The sequence below is a fragment of the Neovison vison genome, chromosome 7 (assembly GCF_020171115.1).
Source record: "Neovison vison isolate M4711 chromosome 7, ASM_NN_V1, whole genome shotgun sequence".
Lineage (NCBI taxonomy): Eukaryota > Metazoa > Chordata > Mammalia > Carnivora > Mustelidae > Neogale > Neogale vison.
The window spans coordinates 142,921,957-142,949,272 of NC_058097.1; the positions used below are offsets into that span (position 1 = coordinate 142,921,957).

General features: G+C 35.7%; 1 long non-coding RNA gene across 1 annotated transcript in view; it reads left to right on the forward strand.

Annotated features, from left to right (window-relative positions):
- LOC122912539 overlaps nucleotides 1-24,386 on the forward strand; it is a 371,418-nt gene extending 347,032 nt beyond the window's left edge. Inside the window, exon 4 of the long non-coding RNA XR_006385654.1 lies at nucleotides 24,340-24,386. This is a non-coding gene — a long non-coding RNA (uncharacterized LOC122912539). The remainder of the gene's footprint in view (nucleotides 1-24,339) is intronic.
- Nucleotides 24,387-27,316: the final 2,930 nt, after the last annotated feature.

A 27,316-nucleotide genomic window follows, 5' to 3' on the forward strand; every position in this document is an offset into this window, starting at 1 on the left:
TTTCTGTGACCCCAGAGTACCTGAGACCACACTGTCCCTGCGAGGGCTCCACCCCTGCTTAGCCTCTGGTGCGATGTTCCTCAGTGGAGCAGACTTCTAAAAGTTCTGATTTTGTGCTCCACTGCGCCACCGCTTGCTGGGAGCTGGCCCCTCCCACCGAGGTCTATCTAACCGTCCTTTCAGATTCACTTCTCCGCACATTCTACCTTTTAGAAACTGGTTGATTTTCTGTTCCTAGAATTGCTGCTCTTCTTTCCTATCTCTTATTGAGTTTGTGGGTATTTGGAATGGTTTGATAACTATCTAGCTGAACTCCTGGGACCTGATGTCATTTCAGTCTGCTACTTCTCTGCCATCTTGGCCCTAACTTCAGGGAGAGTATCTATTAATCACTGATTATCTGGCTTGTTGGAAGGTCTGAAGGCAGAGAGACTGAAGACAGATGAGAGACTGAGTAGGAACCTAGGAACCTATTGTCCTTCACTAGGACAATAACAGAGGTTATGGAGGAGGAGTATGAATACTTTAGAAATATTTGCATGCAGCTTCAGTAAGCTGGCAGACATTGAATACAGAAAGTGAGAGAAGCAGATAATTTGTGTACTTTAGTGACAGGTGACACAATAACATGGAATCAAAAGGAACTATTACTTGAATTTCTTAACCCGAATGTGTTCTATAAAAACAGGATTTTCTACCTAAACAAGTGACTAGACTTGTCTGTAGAAGTGTAAGGAGTAACCTAATTCATGAAACTGTTTTTTCTTGTCTGTACTTCAAGTCCTACTTTTAAAAAATGTGATTGGAACTTAGAGCTAATAATTTGATACATTCAGAAAGGTAGTAATAGTTCTAGGACTACTATCTTCTAAATCATATTTCAGTGAAATGGAAAAAAAAATCACTGAAAAAATCACAAAAATGCATTTATAGTGTTAATGAAACTCTCCTGATTTTCCATAGAATTCATCCGTTTTTACTTTCTCATGAATGTTAATAAACACAAATAGTAGTGCTTATTGATTCACTGTTGTAAAGTCCAGCTGTTGCCAACCTTCACAAGTTGACCTTAACAGTTCATACTCATAACCTTAAACAGAGGAAGGCATTTGGCTGAAAAGAGTTAAATGAACAAAGCATTGTGCCTAGGGCTCTAAGGTGGTAAAAATAAATCTACTGCAAGGCAGGAGCCCCTTCCATAACAGACTTTGATCTTTGAAGATCCAGTTCTATGCATATACTTGCTATTTTGTAAAGTATTTCCAAAGTTCTATTAAACCAATCAACAAATATCTATTTTGTACTTGCTGCTTACAGGGACTTTTGGTAATCTAAAATGCATACTACTTTGGCTGGTTTTTCACTTAGAGTACAAAACCAGCTCTTCATAGTGCTTATGCCATTTATAGTGTGTACCATGATGCTGGAAATACGACTGACAACAATAAGAATCTTTGTTTTATTTTTATTTCCATTTTATTGATGAGAAAAAAAAATGAGTCTCTGAGAGATTAAGTGAAGTAATTGTCCAAGGTTGCCAGGATTTTAACTTAGGTTGATGGACACTAAGTTTCTTTCCCTTTGCATTATATTATTTGGGCTTACATCCTCTGTTATTTACAATCAGCTTTTCTTTCTTTCTTTACTGAAGGGAGTTATTTCATGCAACTTGCATTTTTTCTGCTTCTTAGTTCCTTTCTGTATAATTTTTATTCCAATTGTTTTTAAACATTAAGTAATAAAGTACTATGGTAGATTTAAAGTAATAATATTGAACTTTTTATTGGTGTTTTTTAATTGCAGTATAGTTGACATACCATGTTATATTAAAGTATTATATTAGATTCAGGAACAAAACATAGTGAACCAATGATTCTATACATTATGTACTGTTCACTACTATAAGTGTAGTCACCATTTGTCGCCATACAATACTATTCAGTATTACTGAGTATATCCCCTATGTAGTATTTTTCATCCTGGGACTTACTTATTTTATAACTGGAAGTTTGTACTTCTTAATCCCCTTTACCTATTTGGCTCATCCTCCCAATCCCATCCCCTCTGGCAACCACTAGTTTGTTTTTGGTATGTATGAGTTAGTTTCTATTTTTCATTTATTTGTTCATTTCATTTATTTGTCCATTTTTTTTCCTAACATTATACATTTAAATCACATGTCATTTATCTTTCTCTGATTTACTTCATTTAGCATGATACCCTCTAGGTCTAACTATATTGTCATAAATGGCAAGATTTCATTCTTTTATTAAAAAATGAGTAATATTTCCTTGTGTATGTGTGTGCCATATATATGTATGTATGTATCTCCACATCTTCTTTATCCATTCAACTATCAATGGACACTTAGGTTGCTTCCGTAACTTTGTTATTGTAAATGAAGCTACAATACATATAGGATTGTAGCTATCTTTTCAAATAAGTATTTTTGTTTTCTTTCAGTAATCACCAGCAGTAGAATTACTGGATTATACAGTAGTTTTATTTTTAATTTTTTGAGGAACCTCCATCTTGTGTTCCACAGTGGTTGCACCAATTTACATTCCCACCCGAGCACGAGGATTCCCTTTTCTCCACGTCTTCCCTAATACTTGTTATTTCTTGTCATTTTGATATTAACCTTTCTGACACATGAGGTGGTATGTCATTGTGGTTTTGATTTGCATTTCCCTGTTAATGAGTGATGTGAGCATCTTTTCATTTGTCAGCCATCTGTATATCTTCTATGGAAAAAAAATGTTAAGGTCCTCTGCCCATGTTAATGAGATTATTATTATTTTGGGGATATTTAGTTATATGAGTTATTTATATATTTTGGATATTTACCTTTTGTTAGATATATCATATGAAAATTGAATGGAACAACATTGGGTTTTAAGAGAAACAGATTTTCATTTTTAATGTGTCCATACTAGTAGCTTTTTTACTTTGTTCTCGTGGTCAGATGTTATTTTTCTAAGCCTACATTCCTTGCATAAGTCCTGCTGTTGTAGCTTTTATAGTATCAGGGTGGAGATAATTGTGCATATTTTGTATTCTGTTTTTTTTTAGGGGCACCTGGATACCTCAGTGAGTTAGGCATCTGCCTTCAGCTCAGGTCTTATGATGCTTAATCAACTGAGCCACCCAGGTGCCCCTTGTGTTTTATTTTTATCAAGGCTATCTATTGTCCCTTTATGATTAGGATATTACAGATAAAGATAGGAAAAACTTAACTACTAATACTGAAAAACTAATAATACTGAAAACCTCAAGAGATCACTTTTTATTGTGATACAGGATTTACTGGAGATAGGAGCTGCTCAAGCAAAGATGATTATTGCCATGCAGCATTTTAAGCAGATATTGTAACACTTAAGCTACCACAATGGCAATAGGAGGTGGCTACAAAATTGTTATAGTAGTATGGTATGTACTACAGTTAATTTTATGCAGTTATGATTTAATATTGCATCTTTACATTTGTTTACATTTTTCTCAACAATAAAAGGTGCCACGTACAGTTTATTTTGTGTGCATAAGTGTTGATAGACTTTTAACTTCTTATAATAGATTTGTGTATATCTTATGGTAGTAAGTGGTAAAATAGACTAGTAACAACACATGTGCACTCATGACATACCTAACTTTTTTCTATTTTTAAAAAATATTTCTAGATTATGTAGCTTATCTGAAGTTTTTTCAAATTATCATAAATCTCCAAAATTTTTTTACAATGCATTAATTGAAAATGTCTGCATATAAATGGACCTACGTTGTTCAAACCCATGTTGTTCAAGGGTCATTCATACAAGAGGTGTATTTAAATAAGCCATTTTTAAGCACTTTTTGTATGAAAGCCCTATTCCAAGTACTTTATATAATCTTATCTTAATAGCCATTATATTATGAGACATGTATCTTACTATTTCTGTTTTAATGATGATAAAACTGAGATTTTTAGATTAGATAGCGTTTTTCTGCAGTTCCTACAAGTATCATATAAATGGAGACAAGATTTAAATTCATGTCTTACTATTGTAAGCCATTCTTTATGCTGTATCTTTAAATTTACCTTTATTTGTTAAATGGGATGAATGTAACCTACTATTTGATATATAGATGCTGGTTTATGGTGATAGCAAACATGGACTAAAGTGGTATAATTAAGTATCAAAATGTCAGGAGCCTGAAAGTAGCTAAAAATTGAACATTCTATATTGACTGTTAGAATTAATCAGATGTCACAAAATAAAGTGCTAGGAACCACATTTGTCCCTTTTGATACTTTCTCTAAATGGCTACTATGGGATATAGTTGTAGTTTCAGTACAGGACTGAGCCAGGATGAGACGTAAATGATATGGGAAGTTCCTCAGTCTAAATAAGCATCAGGCTTAAGCATTTATGGTATGTGTGATCATCCTTTTCCCCAAATGTTTGGAACCTCATAAGATCAGTGAAGCTACCAGATTTTGTAGCCAAATTAGTATCCATCTTTCCCTTACTATCTTATGAAGTATAGACACTGTAGCTAGTTAGTGCCAACAACTGATAAATCAGGGGTAGCTGGAAAGTTATGTTTCTTAATTTGGGAGTATTAAATGATGGTATGTAGAATTGAAATGATGTAGTGGAAAGAAAGACAGGCTTAATCTCCCTACTTTGTCACATAGTAGCTGCGTGATTCCAGACAAACTAATTCCTCTCTGTGTCTCACTGTCTATGAGATTTAAGGTCAGAAAGTCCCAGATTCAAATATCGTCCCCATTCCTTAATAGCTTTTTTACCTTTATCAAGACCTTTTATTTGCTCTAAATCTCAGTTATGTATTTATAACTTGATAACTAGAAATTTCCTATGAATACTTGCTTCATAGGGTTATGAGGATTAAGGTAGGATAATATATGTAAAGCATTTGGATATGTGCATTGAACATAACAAGCATTTAATAAATGTTAGCATTACTGAACATATCTACCACATTTCTCCTGTGACTTGTATTTTGTTCCCTTTGTGTTAGGCACTGTTTTCCTGCCTGGATGTAAGATTTATATATAGTCATACCTTGGAGATATTGCTGGTTCAGTTCCAGATCACTACAATAAAGTGAATATTACAACAAAGCAGGTCATTTTTTTGTTTTCACAGTACATATGAAAGTTATGTTCATACTATACCATAGTCTGTTAATTGTGCAATAGCATTGTGTCTACAAAATCAACATATATACCTTAATTAAAAAATACTTTATTACTAAAATAATGCTTATCATCATTGGAACTTTTAGTCAGTCATAGTCTTTTTGCTGGTAGAGAGTCTTGCCTTGATATTGATGACTGCTGACTGGTCAGATAAGTTGCTGAAGGGTAGAGTGGCATATTGCCCAGAGTAGATCTTTATTCCAAATTAGTGTCAATCCTCTCAAACCCTCTGCTGCCTTATCAACTAATTTAATTAATATTCTAAATCTTTGTTGTTATTTCAACCATCTTCATGGCATCTTCACCAGGAGTAGATTCCGCCTCAAGAAACCACTTTCAGGGTGCCTGGGTGGCTCAGTTGGTTATGTATCTGCCTTTAGCTCAGGTCATGATCCCAGGGTCCTTGGATTGAGTGCCATGTCATCGAGTTACCTGCTCAGCGGGGAGCATGCTTCTCCCTCTCCCTCTTCCACTGCTTATACACACACACACACTCTCTCTGTCAAGTAAATAATTGAAATCTTTAAATGAAAAGAAAGAAACCACTTTTTTTTGCTCATCCTTAAGAAACAACTCCTTGTCTGTTCAAGATGTATCCTGAGATTGTAGCAGTTTAATCACATCTTCAGGCTCCATTTGTAAATCCAGTTCTTTTGCCATTTCTACCACATATACAGTTATTGCCCCCACTTGAGTGTTGTGCCTGGAATGAGGCACAACACTCACAACATGAGGCCTGGAATCAACTTATTCCAAACACCTATTCATGTTGATATTTTGACCTTTCCCATGAACCATGTATGTTATCATGACATCTTGAATGATGAATCCTTTCCAGAAGGCTTCCAATTTATTTTGCCTATCTCTTTCAGAGGAATGGCTATCTAAGGTGCCTATAGCCTTATAAAGTATATTTCTTGAACATTAAGGCTTGAAATTCAAAATTATTCCTTGATCCATGGGTTATATTATGGATGTTTTATTAGCAGGCATGAAAAAAAAAAAGTCTCCTCCTTTGTACATCTCCATTAGCACTCTCGGGTGACTAGGTGCATTGTCAATGACCAATAATATTTTTGAAAGGAGTTATTGCTTGTTTTGAGCAGTAGGTCTTAACAGTGGGCTTAAAATATGTAGGCAGTTGTGTTATAAACAGATATGCTGTCATCCAGGCCTTTATAGAACAGGGGTAGTGTAGATTTAGCTTAATTCAGGGCCCTAGGATTTCCCAACCAGTAAATGAGCACTCGCTTCAGCTTCAAGTCACCAGCTATGTGAGTCCCTAACAAGAGAGTCAGGCTGTCCTTTGAAGCTTTGAAGCTAGGTATTCACTTCTCTCTAGCTATAAAAGTTTTAGATGACATCTTCTTCCATCTGAAGCAGTTAGAGCTACATTGAGAATCTGTTGTTGAGGATCCCATGTTTATACATTTTCCTAGCTAGATCTGGATAACTTGCTGTAACTTCTATATAAGCACTTGCTGTTGGACCTTTCACTCTTATGTTATAGAGATGGCTTCTTTCCTTAAACTGCAGGAACCAACTTCTTTGCTAGCTTGAGACTTGTCTTTTGCAGCTTCCTCACTTCTCTCAGCCTTCATAGAATTGAGAGTTAGGACCAAGCTCTGGGGAATTAGGCTTTGGCTTAAAGTAATATTGTGGCTAGTTTGATCTTCTATCCAGACCACAAAAATATTCTGTATATCAGCAATATATCATTCATGTGTTCACTGGATTAGCACTTTCAGTTTTAATTTCCTTCAAGGACTTTTTCTTTGCATTTACAGCATGGCTATTGGGTGAAAAGGCCTAGCTTTTGACTTATCTTTAGCATGCCTTCCTCAATAAGCTTAATCATTTCTAGCTTTTGATTAAAGTGAGAGAGGTGTGACTCTTCCTTTCACTTGAACTCTTGGAGGTCATTGTAGGGTTATTAATTGGCTTAATTTCAAAATGTTGTGTCTCAGGGAATAGGAAGGCCCAAGAAGAGGGAAAGAAAAAGCAGAGCAACTGGTTGGTGGAGCAATCAGAACACACACAACAAAATGAAAAAGAAAAAGAAAAAAAAAAAAAGAATATAGAATATAAACAACATTTATAGTGAAGTTTGGTGGCTTTTATGGGTATTGTTTTTGGAGCCCCAACACAATTTAATAGTAACATCAATAATAGGTGATCTTAGATCATAAAATAAAATAATAATGAGAAAGTTTGAAATATTGCAATAATTACCAAAATGCGACATAGAGACACTAAGTGAACATTGTTTAAAAAAAAAATGGTGCTGACAGATGTGCTGAATGCAGAGTTGCTGCAAATCTTTGCTTTGTAAAAAAAGGCAATGTCTACAAAGTACAATAAAGCCAAATGCAGTAAAATGAGATATGTCTGTAACTGAGGACCATAGTAAGGATTAAATTAAATAATGCCCATAGACTGATGAATAAGGATCTGAAATTTAGTAGATGTTCAATAAATATTAGAACATGAGGTACAGTAACACTCAGGCCAAGCACCCACACAGGCATAATGTGAATTAACAACAATTAGTGTACAAGAAATTTGTATTCATTCATTCTGTAATTCATTTATTCCATTCAACTGTTTATCACTAATTCTGTGCCTGGCCGGGATCTTATGTATCAAGGTGAAAGCAAAGTCTAATAAGACTAATAAGACTGGGTTTCTTCCCTGTGGATTATTCTGAGATCCAGATGTCTGTTGATAAATTTCAGAGTCCATGAATTCTCCTAAAAAACATATAAAACTGAATATTTTTATTTTCCAGGAAGAATATCTTTCACTTTCATCAGCTGTTTTGAGGGCACCCCTACAGATACTGAATTTAGAGATCTTTGAATCATAACTATAGCTTTGGTAGCACTATTGATCCTTATTTGCTTAGACTTTGAATTCCAGGATAACTGAATTCAGTTTCTAGATTTCTTCCCTGGTTGTTCTGTGACTAACTTAGACCTCAGTTTCCATATGTATAAAACTGGGATGGTAGGACCTACCTCTCAGGCTTGTGTCAATAATGCATATCAGAAAGAATCTCAGTATATGGCACTTCGTAGGTATTCAAGTGGTCTCTTTCACATTGGTTTCTACCTCAGACCAGAAGGATATCTTCCTCATCACAGATCAGTCACAGCTTATTCACTGATTCTCCAGGGTCAGGATCCTGTGTTTCAGAGATTGGTTACATATAAAAGTGATTTAATAGGTCAAAACACAGTTAATGATCACTAAAACGGAAAACCTTGGCTCATGCCCTGGTCTTCATATCATTATTCATATATATCAGGTCATATACCTTATATTGTACCTGAAGTTGCCTATTACTTTATATGTAATTACTGTCACAGTTGTGTGGCATTGTGATTCAGATCTCCTCAGTCATTACATAAACCAGTTTCCATGTACATAAGGTGTGATAAGTGATACAAGGGCACATTTATCCTTCAGATATTTCTCACAGTAAGGGGATGCTGTGGAACTTCAAGTTATACAGCAGCACAGACTTAAGAACCCCATGGAGGAAGGAAAGGGGCTGCTGAGAGTCATAGAACCAACCGTACAAATGCTGATAAGTAAAAACAAAGTGGTAATGATAGGATGGTGGAGGGTATTTTATAGAATAATTAAATGTCCCTGCAAGAAAATAGAGTAATCATTTGGACACATATTGAGTCATTATTATAACAAAAATACATGTTAGAATCTTCCTATTGCTATTTCAGATTATTCCAGCCATGGCACACATTCTGTCTCCTTTCAGTGAAAATCTGTAATAGCCACCAGCAATTTATATCGTAGAGCTTGTGTCATGAAAACTCAGAGCATCAGCTCAGTCTGTGGATCTAAAGTGATCATGCTAAACTCTATACCCAAGTTTTTTCTCTAGGTGACCAAAACCTGGCCTCTCAAGTGCCTGGCATAAAGTGGGAGTTTTTCATGAATAGATTTATTTTCTTTATAAGCAAATTATTTTGAAAAGAATTTGTGTTCTATATAGTTTGTAATATTAGTGATAATATTTTCTATGACAAGTGATATTCCCATTTATCAGTGGAGAAACTGCAAATCCCTTACCATTATACATGACATATACACATAAATATATACTTATATTTATATTAGGGACCTAATAAATAAACAGAGACACAATGATGAAGAAATATGTCATGGGTTCTAGCTTTTGGTGAGCTTCTGCTCTGTCGAAGAAGTCAAAGTTTAAAATAGTTACAACTGACGTGGTGGCGGGAGTGGTAAATGTGGGATGGGAAATCCATGATAATATGAGATCATGTAACAGGAACAACAAACACAGATTCAGAGACTCAGAAAAGTCTTCTCAAAAGAGGTGACACCAGGCTGACTTTAAGAATGAGTAAGAAGTAACCAAATGAGCAGTGGACAAACACTAATCCTGACAGATGGGGGTTAGATGCAAAGGACCAAAGAAAAGTGAGGGATATGATATATTCTAGGAAGTGGAAGAACTTCAGTATGACTAGGGTATAAATCAGCAAGTGGATAGGACATTATGAAGAGAGTATGATAGAAAAGGAAAAAGAATAACTTTGAACGAGAAAAGACAGAATTGTAGACATGGCTACTCTCTGAAAACTTCTCTAAACTTTCTAAATGCTCACTATTCCCTTACTCTCCATGGGTCCAGAAAGCTACGGATTGATGTACCTAGAGAAAAACAATAATTACTGCTTGTTGTTTGCATGAGAGGCATGAGAGGGTTCATTTCTCACATACCATAAAAGTGAAGTAATCTTTAAAAGCCACTATATACGAAGGTTAAAAGACAAAAGTTTTGAATGAAATTTTCCTTCTAGTGGAGAAGCTAATCAACAAGTAGAACAGTAAGTATATGATATAGTGTTAGACATCACTAAAATATGAAGAAAATTAATGCTTGGTGACTTAAGTAAAATGAAAATGGTGTAAAATTGGCCCTTAGAATAACAGGTATCTAAAATTATTCTGATTTCCTTTGAGCCAGGGTGCTTTCTACACAGGATATTAGAGTCCATTAAACTAGATCCAGTAAATCCTAGACTTTTATCTACTAATGATATTTTTGTTTATTTATTTTACTGTCCACTATTCTAAAACATGTTGTAGAATAGATCATATTCCACCTATGTGACACCGTGCAGATTAGAAATTACTTGGACTCAAGAGATTGAGGATGATAAAGAAAACAAATATCTCTTCTTTGTATCATTTGTATTATTCTAATAAACACTTTTCCTTTTCTACTAACTTTATTCCATTAATTACATAAATATAATGCCATATGCATGCATATGCATATCACAACCTACAGTGGCATGCTGCTAAATTACGGTTAATAACCGAAACTTCTTTAAAAAGAACTATAACTAGTAGAAGGTATATGAGCAAGACTAAAAATTAACTTCATTCTGTATTCTGTTTTAAAAACTTATTTTTTCTAAAGGCAAATAATGAAGAGTAAGTCTGATCAAAATGAAACTCCACAGTTCATCCATTTGTTGACTAAAAGTAGAGATCTCCATTTTCATTGATGTACTCCAGTTTCCTCTGTTTTAAATATTAATGAAAGGTAGTAATGTAGAGTGCTTGGGTGACTCAGTCTGTTAAGCATCTGCCTTTGGCTCAGGTCATGATCCCAGGGTCCTGGAATTGAGCCTTACATCAGTCTTCCTGCTTGGGGGTGGTGGGGCAGAGCCTGCTTCTTCTTCCTCTGCCCTTTCACCCCACCACATATGCTCTCTATCTTTCACACTCTGCTTTCTCTCTCAAACATATAAAATCTTTAAAAAAAAAAAAAAGATAATTTAATTAATCTCTTAGCTTCCAAAGTGATTTACCTTCTTCAGTACTCTTTCAAGGTTTAGAAACATACTTTCTTGTCCACATTGTATTTGCATGTTAAAATTAAATGATGGAATTATTGTTTATGATTATTCCCATTTGACTCCAGTACAATAGACTATGATGTATACATATATTAAGAAAGCTTTCTAATATAATTCACTTATAGGAATTAAACACAGATATGTTGTCCCCTGACTATTTATTCTACCTTGAGTCTTAGAGAGTTTTTAATTTTATATTTATTCTTCAATAGTGTGTATAAAAGATAAACTAAAAGCTGCTGCTTTTTCAACAACATCATGGTCACAGTTAAATATTTAATGCCACAAGCACTAGTCAGGGCATGCAATGAGCATGAACTTGACTATAAAACCACTGTAATGGGTTTAGATCCCTTGGGTCTCCAACATGCTCTGTACTGGTACAATAAATGAGGGAAAATTCTCATCAAGATGCACGTTTAAGGGACGCCTGGGTGGCTCAGTTGGTTGGACGACTGCCTTCGGCTCAGGGCGTGATCCTGGAGTCCCGGGATCGAGTCCCGCATCAGGCTCCCAGCTCCATGGGGAGTCTGCTTCGCTCTCTGACCTTCTCCTCGCTCGTGCTCTCTCTCAATGTCTCTCTCTCTCAAATAAATAAATAAAATCTTAAAAAAAAAAAAAAAGATGCACGTTTAAATAGGAATCTGTCCTGCCATATCCGTTGACAAGATTAATTATAGATCTCTGAACCTGATGTGTTTCTTAATATCTTGACTCTCTTCCCTAGTATGCAGTCTAGCTGCAATATTTGTTGTAGCTGTGCATGATTTTGGATAATTATCTTTTCCAGAGTAACACTTTTCAATATGTTTTAGGTCTTAATGACTTAACTGAGTGCCTGATACAAGTTTCCATTAGTGATTTGCCATCAGTCCTTGCATTTGTTCATTGAAATTAGAACAGTCCTTTTACAATAGTAGCAAAATTTTGAAAGAATGCAAGAGCTCTCTTAATGAGAAAATTCATCCATTTTCTCTAGAATGTATATTTTCAAATGAAAAGATGAAACAGTAAATACAGTAAAAATTATTATGATACTTTGTGAATCACACAATCTGCCTTAAAAGATATGAAAAGAAAAAAAGACCCCAAATTATTTTTTTATTAAAGCTGAGATTATGGTGGCAGTGGATCTAGTATGCCATTTGTATTAAAAAAAAATATAGGGGCGCCTGGGTGGCTCAGTGGGTTAAAGCCTCTGCCTTCGGCTCAGGTCATGATCCCAGGGTCCTGGGATCGAGCCCCACATCAGGCTCTCTGCTCAGCGGGGAGCCTGCTTCCTCCTCTCTCTCTCTGCCTGCCTCTCTGTTTACTTGTGGTCTCTGCCTGTCAAATAAATAAATAAAATCTTTAAAGAAAAAAAAAAATATATATATAGGTTCTATATCAAAGGTATTTAAAGCTCAAGTTTATGGTGAAACAGATGTATAACTGAATCAGGATATCAGTGTTTACTAATTGGGTAATGTTATTTAATGTTTTGATTCTTTAGTTTTCTCATTTATAAAATGGAAACGGTAAACCAACTTTTTGGATTTGTTATGATGATCACACAGTATGATACACAGAGGTGATTATCACAATGCTTGGTCCATCACAATCCCTAAATGCCAGCTCAAAAATAAACAGCTCTTTCCATCTCAGCTGCCATAGTGAGAGGAGCTGCCATGATGCCCTCCCACCTGCAGTGGATAGATGAACATGCAGAACTGCTCCAGCTTCCTGATCAAGAGGAACAAGCAAGACATATAGCACAGAACCCAATAACCTGAAGGCTTATAACTTCTGCCACGATGGGTTGATTTGCTGCAAGACCCTGAGCATGATGCTGGCAGCCTATGGCCAATGTGTAGTGGTGGTCATGAATTGGAGATTTGGCCAGCAAACCCTGCTACCTCCTACCTGTGGACCACCATCAGCAAGAATGCCCAGGCTATCCTCAGCAGCATCAGGCACATGAACTTCAAGAAGAAGTATAGCCCAGATCTGTGCATGGCTGCCATTCACAGAGGCAGCTACACAGCCAGAAGCCTGTGATGGGGAAGAGGTTGGGGCTGCTCCACCAAGAACTCCTGAGTACCTGCTTCCCACCTACAAAATAATAAATATGTGAACCAACTTAAAACAAATAAAAACAAACATAATACTTAATATAATTTGAAATATTTGCCTAGGCTTTTTATTGACCCCATCATCTTAAATGTGAATCTAAGAAGTAAGCTATATAAAAATCTTTACAGTTGATCCTAATAAAGACTCAGATGTCTTTGTTTTATTTTGATGCATCCTCATAATGGATTATTGAGGAGATATTTATTAATATACTGCATTCAGTATTCTTAAACAGGAAACTAATACACTCAACCAGCTTTTATTTTTCTTCTATTTTCTTTAGTATCTAGGACAGTACTCTTAGTTGCAGGACATAGTATCTCATTGGCTCTCTATACATTCTATACTACCATGTCCCCATGATATGGTTCAAGCTCTTTGCTGTCTTTAAGGGTACCCTGCCAGAGTTTCCCTACCTGCTGCTGACTTGAGCTACCTCCTTCATTCATTATTCCATTTTCTTTCCTTTTTTAAAAAATTTTTATCATGTTCAGTTAGCCAACATATTGTACATCATTAGTTTTAGATGTAGTGTCCAGTGATTCATTAGTTGCGTATAACACCCAGTGCTCATCAAAACATGTGCCCTCCTTAATACCCATCACCTGTTTATCCCATCCCCTCACCCTCTTCTCTTCTGTAATCTTCAGTTTGTTTCCCAGAACCCAGAGTCTCTCATGGTTTGTCTCCTTCTCTGATTTCTTCCCATTCCATTTTTCTTTTTAATTAGGACCAGTACCCAGGTGGTGATGATGCAAAATCCTCATCTCATTTTGAGGGTAGACTGGCCAGCCATGTCTCAGTATAGAGAAAGACAGAGTCCAGGCACTAGATACCCTTTTGAAATGCACATTACAGGGTCACTCTGGAATAGAGGTGAAAGCAATTTTCAGGGTAGCTGATGAATAGCACTTTAGGCTGACGTTAAGTTGGATGAAAATCAATAAGAAAGGAGATGGTCAAAAAAGAAGTAAGGGATAATGCTAGGGAGACAAAGCTAGTGGATCAGAATGAAGTCAATGAATGATTGATATGATATTTGTCTTACTTATTTATCTTATTTCTTTAGGGTGGGAAAACACAGCCTTAAAGGAACTGAGTTAGACTGGACAATAAGAAGGCTGGTTGTCATCTTTATCAAAATTTTTTAAAAAAATTTTTTATTTTTTATTAACATATAATGTATTATTAGCCCCAGGGGTACAGGTCTATGAATTGCCAGGTTTACACACTTCACAGAACTCACCATAGCCCATACCCTTCCCAATGTCCATAACACAGCCACCTTCTCCCTACTCCCTCCCCCAGCAACCCTTAGTTTTTTGTGTGAGATTCAGAGTCTCTTATGGTTTATCTCCCTCCTGATCCCATCTTGGTTCATTTTTTCCTTCGCTACCCCTGCGGCCCCCCACATTGCCTCTCAAATTCTTCATATCAGGGAGATCATATGATAATTGTCTTTCTCTAATTGAGTTTTTTCACTCAGTATTATACCCTCTAGTTCCATCCATGTCACTGTAAAAGGCAAGATTTCTTTTGATGGCTGTGTAGTATTCCATTGTATGTATATACCACATTTTCTTTTTCCATTCACCTGTTAATGAACATCTAGGTTCTTTCCATAGTTTGGATATTGTGGCTATTGCTGCTGTAAACCGTTGGGTGCATGTGACCTTTCAGATCACTACATTTGTATCTTAAGGGTAAATACCCAGTAGTGTGATTGCTGGGTCATGGGGTGGCTCTGTTTTCAACTTTTTGAGGAACCTCCATGCTGTTTTCCAGAGTGGTTGCACCAGCTTGCATTCCCACCAGCAGTGTAGGAGGGTTCCCCTTTCTCCGCATCCTTGCCAGCATATGTCATTTCCTGCTTGTTAATTTTAGCCATTCTGACTGGTGTAAGGTGGTATCTCATTGTGGTTTTGATTTGTATTTCCTTGATGCCAAGTGATGTGGAGCACTTTTTCATGTGTCTGTTGGCCATCTCGATGATTTCTTTGCAGAAATGTCTGTTAATGCCCTCTGCCCATTTCTTGATTGGATTCTTTGTTCCTTGGGTGTTGAGTTTGATAAGTTCTTTATAGATTTGGGATACTAGCTCTTTATCTGATAATGCCGTTTGCAAATATCTTCTTCCATTCTGTCAGTGTTCTTTTGGTTTTTTTTTACTCTTTCCTTTGCTGTGCAGAAGCTTTTGACCTTGGTGAAGTCCCAGTAGTTCATTTTTTCTCTTGCTTCCCCTGCCTTTGGCAAAGTTTCTAGGAAGAAGTTGCTATGGGCAAGGTGGAGAGGTTGCTGCCCGTGTTCTCCTCAAGAGTTTTGATAGATTCCTTTCTCATATTGAGGTCCTTCATCCATCTTGAGTCTATTTTTGTGTGTGGTATAAGGAAATGGTCCAGTTTCATTTTTCAGCATGTGGCTGTCCAATTTTCCCAACACCATTTTTGAAGAGACTGCCTTTTTTCCATTGGACATTCCTTCCTGCTTTGTTGAAGATTAGTTGAATAGAGTTGAGGGTCTATTTCTGGGCTCTCTATTTGGTTCCATTGATCTATGTATCTGTTTTTGTTCCAGTACCATACTGTCTTGATGATGACAGCTCTGTAACAGAGCTTATGTCTGGAATTGTGATGCCACCAACTTTGGCTTGCTTTTTCAACATTCCTCTGGCTATTCTGGGTCTTTTCTGGTTCCATATAAATTTGAGGATCATTTGATCCATTTCTTTGAAAAAAATGGAAGGTATTTTGATAGGGACTGCATTAAACATGTAGATTGCTTTAGGCAGCATAGACATTTTCACACTATTTGTTCTTCTAATCCATGAGCATGGAACATTTTTCCATTTCTTTGTGTCTTCCTCAGTGTTGCACGAGCTTATAGTTTTCTTGAGTACAGATTCTTTGCCTCTTTGGTTAGGTTTTTCCCAAGTATCTTATGGTTTTGGGTGCAATTATAAATGGGATTAACTCCTTAATTTCTCTTTCTTCTGTCTTGTTGGTGTATAGAAATGCAACTGATTTCTGTGCAGTGATTTTATATCCTGACACTTGACTGAATTCCTATATGAGTTCTAGAAGTTTTGGAGGGGAGTCTTTTGGGTTTTCCATATAAAGTATCATATCATCTGCAAAGAGTGAAATTTGACTTCTTCACTGATTTGGATGCCTTTAATTTCTTTTTGTTTTCTGATTGGTGAGGCTAGGAATTCTAGTACTATTTGAAGAGCAGTGATGATAACAGACATCCCTGTCATGTTTGTGATTAGTGAAAGGGCTCTCAGGTTTTCTCCATTAAGAATGATAATCACTGTGGATTTTTCATAGATGGCTTTGATGATATTGAGGTATGTACCCTCTTTCCCTACACATAGAAGAGTTTTGATCAAGAAACGATGCTGTAATTTGTCAAATCCTTTTTCAGCATCTATTGAAAGTATCATATGGTTCTTATTTTTTTATTAATGTAAAAATTAATTGATTGATTAACATTGATTGATTTGTGGATGTTGAACCATCCTTGCACCCCTGGAATAAATCCCACTTGGTCGTGGTGAATAATCCTTTTAATATACTGTTGGATCCTATTGGCTAGTATTTTGGTGAGAATTTTTGCATCTGTGTTCATCAACAATATTGGTCTGTAATTCTCTTTTTTGATGGGGTCTTTATCTGATTTTGGGATCAAGGTAATGCTGGCCTCCTAAAATGAGTACAGAAGTTTTCTTTCCATTTCTATTTTTTGGAACAGGTTCAGGAGTACAGGAATTAAGTTTTCTTTAAATGTTTGGTAGAATTCCCCTAGGAAGCCGTCTCTCCCTGGGCTCTTGTTTGCTGGGAGACTTTTGATGACTGCTTCAATTTCCTTCCTGGTTATGGGTCTGTCCAGATATTCTATTTATTCCTGGTTCAGTTTTAGTAGTTTATATGTCTCTAGGAATGCATCCATTTCTTCCAGATTGTCAAACTTGCTGGTCAAACTTGCTTATAATATGATCTTATAATAGTTTGTATCTCTTTGGTGTTGGTTGTGATCTCTCCTCTTTCATTTATGATTTTATTTCTTTGGGTCCTTCCTCTTTTCTTTTTGAGAAGTCTATCCAGGGGTTTATCAATCTTATTAATTCTTTCAAAGAACCATCAACTTGTTTCATTGAATTGTTTTATTGTTTTGTTGTTGTTGTTGTTGTTTGGTTGGTTGGTTTGGTTTCTGTTTCATTGATTTCTGTTCTGATCTTTTTTATTTCTTCCCTCCTGCTGGGTTTAGGATTTCTTTGCTGTTTTTTCTCCAACTCCTTTAGGTGTAGGGTTAGGTTGTGTCCATGAGACCTTTCTTGTTTCTTGAGAAAAGCTTGTTTCACTATATACTTTCCTCTCAGGATTGCCTTTGCTGTGTCCCACAGATTTTGAACCGTTGTGTTTTCATTATCATTTGTTTCCATGATTTTTTCAATTATTTTTTAATTTCTTTAGTAGGATGCTCTTTAGCCTGCATGTATTTGGGTTCTTTCCAAATTTCCTCTTGTGATTGAGTTTTAGCTTCAGAACCTTGTGGTCTGAAAATGTGCAAGGAATGATCCCAATCTTTTGGTACCAGTTGAGACCTGCTTTGTGACCCAGGATGTGATCTTTTCTGGAGAATATTCCATGTGCACTAGAGAAGAATGTGTATTCTGTTGCTTTGGGATGGAATGTTCTGAGTATAATATCCATGATGTCCATCAGGTCCAGTGTGTCATTTGAGGCATTTAATTCCTTGTTGATCTTTTGCTCAGATGATCTGTCCATTTCACTGGGGGGGGTGTTAAAGTCCCCTACTGTTATTGTATTATTGTCGATGTGTTTCTTTGATTTTGTTATTAATTGGTTTATATAGTTGGCTGCTCCCATATTAGGGGAATAGCCATTTAAAATTTTTAGATCTTCTTGTTGGACAGACCTTTTGAGTCTGATAGTCTCCTTCCTCATCTGTTATTATACTCTTTGGCTTAAAATCTAATTTATCTGATATAAAGATTGCCACACCACATTTCTTTTGATGTCCATTAGCATGGTAAATTGTTTTCCACCCACTCCCTTTAAATCTGGAGGTGTGTTTGGGTCTAAAATGAGTTTCTTGTACACAGCATATTGATGGCTTTTGTGTTTTTATCCATTCTGATACCCTGTGTCTTTTGATTGGGGCATTTAGTCCATTTACATTCAGCGTAACTATTGATAGATCTGAATTCAGTGCCCTTGTATTGCCTGTAAGGTGACTGTTACTATGCATTGGCTCTCTTCCTTTCTAGTCTATTACTTTTAGGCTCCTTTTTTGCTTAGAAGACCCCTTTTATTATTTCCTGTAGAGCTGGTTTGGTGTTTACAAATTCTTTAGTTTTTGTTTGTCCTAGAAGCTTTTTATCTCTCCTTCTATTTTCAATGATAGCTTAGCTGGATATAGTATTCTTGGCTGCATGTTTTTCTCATTTAGTGGTCTGACTATATCATGCCAGTTCTTTCTGGCCTGCCAGGTCTCTGTGGATAGGTCTGCTGCCATTCTAATATTTTTATCATTCTATGTTACAGACTTTTTCTCCCAGGCTGCTATCAGGACTTTTGCTTTGTCAGTAGGACTTCAAGTTTTATTATTAGATGATGGGATATGAACCTATTCTTAGTGATTTTGAAGAGGCTTCTCTGTGCCTCCTGGATTTTGTTGTTTGTTCCCTTTGCCATCTTAGGGAAATTTTCAACAAAAATTCTCTCCTATATACCTTCTGGCCCTGTCTCTCTTTCTTCTTCTTCTGGAATCCCAATTATTCCAATATTGTTTCATCTTATGATATCACTTGTCTCTTGAATTCCCCCCTCGTGGTTCAGTAGTTGTTTGTCTCTCTTTTGCTCAGCTTCTTTATTCTCCATCATTTCATCTTCTATATCCCTAATTCTCTCTTCTGCCTCATTTATCCTAGCAGTAAGAGACTCCATTTTTTTATTGCGCCTTATTAACAGGTTTTCTTATTTCAACTTGGTTAGATTTTAGTTCTTCTGTTTCTCCAGAAAGGACTTTTCTCAAGATAGGATTTCTCTAATGTCTTCCATGTCTTTTTCAAACCAATCTAGCACCTTGAGAATTGTCATTCTGAACTCTAGATCTGATATGTTACCAATGTCCATTTTGATTATGTTCCTAGCCTTTGATGCTTCCTCTTGTTCTTTTTTTTGTGGTGAGTTTTTCCACCTTGTCATTTTATCCAGGTAAGATTGTAAGAACAAGAGAATAAAATACTAAAAGGGTGGCAGAGACACCTGAAAAATATGCATTAACCAAATCAGAAGAGACCCCAAATTGTGGGGAGAAGAAAGGGGTAGAAAGAAGTTACAATTTTTTTAAATTTTATTTATTTTATTTATTAGAGAGAGAGAGATCAGAAGTAGACAGAGAGGCAGGTGGGGAGGAGGGGAAGCAGACTCCCTGCTGAGAAGAGAGCCCAATGAGGGACTCAATCCCTGATCTGAGTTCATGACCTGAGCTGAGGCTTAACCCACTCAGCCACCCAGATGCCCCCTAAAAATATTTTTTTTAATTAAATATATATATATGTATATATATGTGTGTGTGTGTATGTCTATATATTAGACTGGTGAAAAGAAGAGAGCCACCCACTTGATTTTGGGTGTATTTTGGTCTCTTAGAAGAAACTAGATCCCAAAATTTTAATGAAAAAAACCTTATATACATATACAAAAATAAGGATCAACTCAGTGAAGGGATGTAATATTACTGCAAGGATGAAAATTTAAACAACATTCTAAAAAAGGAGTTGATAAGATAAGTTGGTTAGGAAAAGAATGAAAAAGAAAGTGGAGAGAATTTGCTCAGGCTAGAGACTAGAACAAAGCTCTCTGATAGATTTAGGGTATATTTTTATCTGTTAGAAGTTGTAGCCCAACATTTTTTAGAAGAATAAACCCTAAATGTTTACAAAAAATAAAGTTAGATACAATGAAGGATAAAATAGGACTATAATAAAGAAGGTTCAGAAAGATTTTTTTTAAAGAAAGGTATTGTTAAGGTAAACTAGTTAAAAAATGTTACAAGAGGAAAGAATAAAAGTTATAAAAATTAGAATAAGAAAAAAATAAAATTAAAAAAAAAATAATTTTGCAAGACTAAAGAATCATGGGGAGAAAGCCATGAATTCCATGCTTTGCTTTCCCCTCCTCTGGAATTCTGCTCTTCTCCTTGATCAGTGAGCTTGGTCTTGGCTGGATGTTCTTCCTGATCTTCTGGGGGAGGGACCTATTATAGTGATTCTCATGTGTCTTTGCCCCAGGTGGAATTGCTCCACCCTTGTCAGGGGCCGGGCTAAGTAATCTGCTCGGATTTGCTCTCGAGTGCTTTTGTTCCCTGAATGAGCTCTGGAAGATGGGAATGAAAATGGCAGCCTCCCAATCTCTCGCCCGGAGAAGCTGAGAGCTTGAGGCCCCACTCCTCAGTGCATCATCGGAGAAAAGCGCTCAATCACTCCCATCTCCCTGGTCTCTGGCCACACTCTGAGCTCATCTGGCCTGTGACCGAGCATTTCTGTCTTTGGCACACAGCCCCATTTGGAGCCTCCAAACCGAGCAGATTCCTGCCTCCAGAAAAGGAAGGTGAGTCTCCCCATATCTGTCCCTTGTGGGGTCTGTTATCAAACAGCAGTGGTCTGATTGTGCCACATATCACAGTTGAAGGTAATCCCAAGCCAAGAGCTCACTCCTTGGCTCCATCTCTCTAACTGGCTTCCCTGCTCTAATACCTGTGAGCTCTGCTACACTCAGACCCCCAATCCTTCTGTGACTCCATGGGACCTGAGACCACACTGTCCCTGCAAGGGCTCCACCCCTGCTTAGCCTCTGGAACAATGTCTCTCAGTAGAGCAGACTTTTAAAAGTTCTGATTTTGTGCTCCATTGCTCCACCACTTGCCAGGAGCTGGCCCCTCACCCTGTGGTCTATCTTCCTGTGCCTTCAGATTCACTTCTTTGCATGTCCTACTTTTCAGAAAGTGGTTGATTTTCTGTTTCTAGAATTGCTGCTCTTCTTCTCTTTGATCTCCTGTTGGTTATGTAGATGTTCAGAATGTTTTGATAACTATCTAATTGAACTCCTGCGACCTAATGTTATGTCAGCCTATTACTCCTTTGCCATCTCGAGTCCTCCTCCTTAACATCGTTATTAATGTCATTGTCATGACCACCACCATTGCCATCATCATTATAATCCCATTTTCAGAAAAATAGGATAGTATAGCAGTGTTACATTGAAATGGTCAAATAATAGGTTAAAGCAAAACTTGGCTATTATTGTATAATCTTTATTCAGCAAGTTACTGATTGTAGATTGATTTTTACTGAGACATAATTCACATAAAACTCACCATTTTATTTATTAAATTTTATTTATTTTATTATGCATTCAGATTTTTCCCTATTTGCAATTATTTCATTTTTGAACAATTTCAGTTGTCAGACTTGAAAAATGGCACCAAAGCACATCGGAACAAGGGCCTCCATTGAAGAAATTTGAATGTCTGTTGAAATGGCTGTGTCTATAGCTGGCAAAGTGAAGTTTCTTCTAATTATAAATATAATACTATGACATATAAAGATTATTATCATAGATAGTTGTAAGATGATGCTAAGTATCTTCAGCTATTTGGATGCATGTTTGATATGCATGTCTGAATACTATCTTACATACTAGTGTTCATCACTCAATAGATTTTCTTAAGTACTCACTATTTATCAGTCGTTTTATTAACTAAAGATCCAGTTAAGAACAAAACCTATGGTCTTGATTCCATTGGCTCACATTTTTATTGATCCATGTTAACCATTGTCCAGTCATATCTTTGGTTTGCTATTGCCTTTGGTGAATTGTCTTGTACCTACCCATAGGTAATGGTCAAGGTAAATTGACAACAATAGAAAACCCGGGCTTGACACTACTGTAAACGGTTTTCATTAACTTATTCCTGGTTACTATGGAAATAGCAGTATGAAAATAGATTTTGGAAAGATAAAAATCACTTTCTGAATAGGCTTCTTAAAGGCATAGATCTAGCACAATGAGGTTTAATACTCAGTTCTTCTATGTGTTTGTAGTGTATGTGTACCTCAAAAAAACTTTAAAATGAAAGGGACTATGTTTCTTTTTCTCTATGTGTGACATATAGTAAGTGATATAAATTAAAGTACTAGTTGGATGTTTAAGTAAATATACATATGAATGTATTTAACAAAATAATCACAGCTGCCATTTATGCCCACTTACTGTATATCAGCTGCTGTGCTAAGCTCTGCATATGCACTCATAATTTTTATTCCTATTATAAGAAAAATAAAACCTAGAGGGTTTAATAATTTGTCCATAATTGTATGTCTATCTGTAGCTTTGCTCTTAGCTATTAGCCAGTGCCACTCTCCACTCATCATGCTAAATCATTATTATATTATAAACTGTTAGGCACCTTTACAAGACTGTGAAATCTAAGAAAATAAGGATTTTTACTTGTGTATCTGTGTTTTACCAGTGCTAAATTCAGAACCTAGCAAAGACAATGTGTTCAGTGACTGCTTCTGGGTTGAAATGATTGCTCTTTGGAGAGCCACCCTCAACATAAGGAATCAATGGAGAGACCTTGAAGATTAGAACTGTGCTCAGATCATTGGTGCAAATTGAGCTATTCCCATTTGGTCATTGTCACCTTCTAGGTTCTTTTAGTGTTAGAAAATGTTACCTACCAAGGAAGTTTCAGGTTGAGAGTCACTTACACCTGCAGTTTTGATATCAACTTATAAAGAACAAGTTAAATCAAGTTCTTATATATACACAGACATTTATTAAATATAGATATCCATTGGCAGTCAAATATAAAATTTCTACAACCTATATTTTAATTTTAATAAAGTATTGTGGTGCTTTTACTTGTTCTGATTACTACTCATCTCAAAGTTCACTAGAGGTGGTTGTGATTAGTGGTAACTATAATAGTTGTCATCAAGCAATTGTATTCTCTTGCATTATAATTATAATTAAATTTTCCTACATTTTAAGTTGATTATGGATCTTTTTCCTTGGTCATGCTATGGCCACTGTTCTTGAGGATATAGTTTACAAGCTTTATTCAGTTCTTATATCATGATTATGAAGGGAGAAGGGAGCCCTATGAAAACATATAAACAAATCCACATATCTTAAATACCTTCATTTTCATCAGTGAGAACCTACTTGTAATGGTCATCATGCTAATCAACAAGCCACTAATTTCACCAATGCAAATTTATTTTTGACATTTATCAGGTTAATTAACAAAGCCTCAGGTGAAATGGAGATATATAAATGAAGCCCTTATAGTTGACTTTGGTCTTTCTGATGTGATGCCAGGTGAATACCATAGAACGTGGTTTTTAATTAGAGTAACTGAGATTTACATCTAAAACTAGTGACATTCGTAATAACATCACACCATTTATGGTAACTTACATATCTCTATACACATATGTATATGTATATATGTGTATGTGTATATGAGCATATATGTTGTGTATTTGTATGTTTCTGTAATCTCTTCTCTAGAATTAGGGTTAAACATTTCTTACCTAGGTGGTTCCTATAAGTTCTCCAGAAGTAACCCATCTTCTGGGAAGCTGTTATTTTCTTCCTATTCACATTTTACTTTTTATTGCATCTTCAGTTCAAAACTTATTTGTAGAAATTTTGTATAAAAAAGAGACTTTGTATAAAATAATTCAGATTTATGTATTTGATGTACTATGCTATAATTAGTAAATCTTTTTCATGTGATATTTTCCCTTCCCAAATAACTTATAAACTTGTCCAGAGAAAGAATTTTTATTTTCATTTTTAATTGCTCATCCATTAATATCACAAATATTTAGTGGCATTAAAGCTAGTTCTTTATGGAAAGAACATCCATGTCCACAGTTAACTGGGCTTGATACCCAGTGCATACACTGTAAATGTTGAATCACCAAAAAATATCCTATTATGAAGCCATCATTACTAAAGTTTGCAGGTTTCTTTTTCTAATTTCAAAATGCTTTTTTCATTTTAGGTCACCCCAGGTAGCTGTCTCATTGCATCAATTCTCTGTAGATTCTCAATGCATGGAGTGAAGAAGAAATCACTGGATCAGGTATGGCTTCTAGTACCAAAAAGTACCCACTAAAAATTAAATCTATATACTACACTTCAGAGTGAAACTTTAAAAATATTCTTAAAATAGAACTTGAGGCAATTGATTTTGGAAATTACTAGAAGTAGGGACCTTTTTTTCTGTACTACAAGATCTCTTTTGTGGAAAAGAAACTATTTATACAAGCACTTGTTAAAGCTTCTACATTGCAATTTACTCCACCTAATAATTACCCTATCAACACATATTCTGTCTGAATGTCTTTAGTCACAGTCCTTCTAATGTAATCTGGGTGTTCATTGTTCTTTTGTTTGATATGCACTGGAAGCTTGCAGCATCTTATTCTAATCAGTATTTGAATGCATTGTCTGTTGAAATGAAAGTAATAATGATTAGTAGGACAGATGTTTCCCCTGAATGTGAAAATGTAGGGGTTAAAACCACAAAATAAACTGAATATTCACAGTCTTTGCATGCATTTTTCAAGATGGTGGAATACAAATTTTATGTAGTAGAAATCAGGTACCAGTCAAAGTTGTAAAGATCTGTGACCTGCAAAGTAGAGGATATTTGGAAATAACTATCCATTCTGGAGAATAGATACAGAACTGTAGTATGTTGGTAATATGAAATATTATTTGCCTTTATGGTTCGTGATTTTGACAGAGACTAGGGCAGACATTGAAATGGAAAACAGAACAATCAGAATTTCATGCTAGGGGGTATATCTCCGGTAGAGCATTTGACTGCAGAATTTCATGCCTGGTGCTTCAGTGCATCCTTATATTAACAGAAAGATTAGAAGAGCCTATGAATGGACTGTCATTATTCATTAGTGTATTCCTATTTTTGTTAATATTAAATGTATCTCTGCTTTTTGATTGAAAATACTATAAAATCAGTTGCTTATGACATTTAATTATCAAAATAGGAAGATTTATAGCAGAAATCTGATTTCTCTCATGTTGGTAATATTTATCTTCAGTTTCTACATATATTCCTTAGTTAATATTTTTCACTGGGATTTTTAAATTATAAGGCCATGAGGAAAATTTAAAATAAATGTATATATTTATATATATAATATATATATATTATTATATATAATGTAATTTCCTTAGGATTCCTAAATTATAAAGCCATGAGGAAAACTTAAAATAAATATATATTTATATATAATATATATTATATATTATATATATTTATACATGACAATGAGCTAACTTTAATTTCTCAACTGAGGGAATAATTGAGGCCAAGGCTATTCCCATTTTCATTTGTTATATAAACAGAGCAGATCTTCCTCTACTTACCATAGAATTATGTCTGGATAAATTCACTGTAAGTTGAAAATACCATTAAGTTGAAAATCAATTTAATATACCTAACCTAACCTACTCTACTTCATAGCTTATCCAGCCTACTTTAAACATGCTGAGAACACTTTTATAATTAGGGAAAATCATCCAATACAAAATCTATTTTGTAATAAAGTGTTGAGTATCTTATGTAATTTATTTAATTCTGTGCTGAAAGGGGAAAATATAATAGTTATATGGGTATGGAATGGTTATAAATATGTTGGTTGTTTACCCTGGTGATCTTGGGGCCAACTGGAAACTCTGGCTCATTGCCATTATCCAACATCTCAAGAGAGTATTATAACACCACTAGCTTGGGAAAAGATCAAATTTCAAAATATGGTTCCTACTGAATGTGTGTTACTTTTGCACATTCTTGAAGTCAAAATATCCTAAGTCAAACCATCACAAGTCAGTGATCATATTGTAACTTACATCTTTATTTAAGTAAAGTTTGTGGTTATTCCTTCTCACAACCTTCACAAATAACTCGCTGAAAACAGGTAATGAATACAGCTGCAGAATACAGATGTACAGGCCCAACTGGTGGATGGTACCTGGTAATCTTAATTCTCAAAGAAGAGCAACAAGGTCAACCATAAAACCCTAATTTATGATGCAAATTACCATCACTTCAAAAGGTATAGCATTTGATTTCCGACCCCAATTGTCTCAATCATTGGGCTGATTTGGGGTAGCCCCTTGGTTTTTGTTTTTTATTTTGTTTTGTTTTTTTCTGAATTGTTTACGCAGTTAATAAAAAGATGGATGAGTGTCTTTGGATTAAAAGGATTCCTCTTCCTACTGACCTGCTCAGAGTTTATACAAAATCACCATCTAGGTCTCTTGAGATTATGACCCGTTGATCTAAACTCCATTAAAGCTTTCTTTACATGGAGTTAAGAGGTTCAAAATGAAGTATCTTTGGAGTCAGTACCCATGATTAAGAGGTTATCAAGAAGCTGACCCTGTGGTGGTTTTCAGTGTTTCATGATGCCTTCCCTACTTCAAATCTTACCACACCTCCAACTCACAAGTGTTAATACCTTAGACTATGGCCTTTAGTTAACATGTGCTTTTGTTTTAATTTCATTAATTTAACCTAAAGCCTTTCAGTCAACATTTGAAAGCTTTGAAAAATTAGGGGCTCCTGGGTGTCTCAGTCGTTAGGCATCTGCCTTCAGCTCAGGTCATGATCCCAGGGCCCTGGGATCAAGCCCAGAGTTAGGCTCCCTGCTCAGAGGAGGGCCTGCTTTTATCTCTTCCTCCACCCCTGCTTGTGTTCCCTCTTTAGCTGTCTCTCTCTCTGTGTGTGTGTGTCAAATAAATTATTTTAAAAAAAAATAAAAAAGAAAACTTTGAAAAATCAAATAGGTAATAAAATAATGATATTTCATTGTCCTTAAAAATGCCTCCATGATTCTGGGGAAACTATTTAAATCCTCCTTTTTATTCACTGCATGAAAGGTCTTTGCTGGAGGAGGGCTGGCTCTTCTTACATAGGGATATAGTATCTTTGTTTATTTTTTTATTTT